Here is a 218-nt window from a genome sequence, read left to right as displayed (position 1 = left end):
TGTGTGTGTGTGTAGGGGGGGGGCGAAGACTAATTCTTTTTGTCAGTTTTCTTTTTATCTGTTTGTCTGTTTCTTGTTCGTTATCTCAAGAGCCTAAGGACGAGGAAATCTTTGCCACGAGTCATTGTTTTCATTTGTGAACAAAGGGATAAACGGGTTTGTGTTTGTTTATGAACACACGTGTAAGTGCATGTGTTTGTAAACTCTATTCGCTCTTG

The sequence above is a fragment of the Penaeus monodon genome, chromosome 19 (assembly GCF_015228065.2).
Source record: "Penaeus monodon isolate SGIC_2016 chromosome 19, NSTDA_Pmon_1, whole genome shotgun sequence".
NCBI classification, from domain to species: Eukaryota; Metazoa; Arthropoda; class Malacostraca; order Decapoda; family Penaeidae; genus Penaeus; species Penaeus monodon.
Note: the sequence above shows the minus strand (reverse complement) of the source record.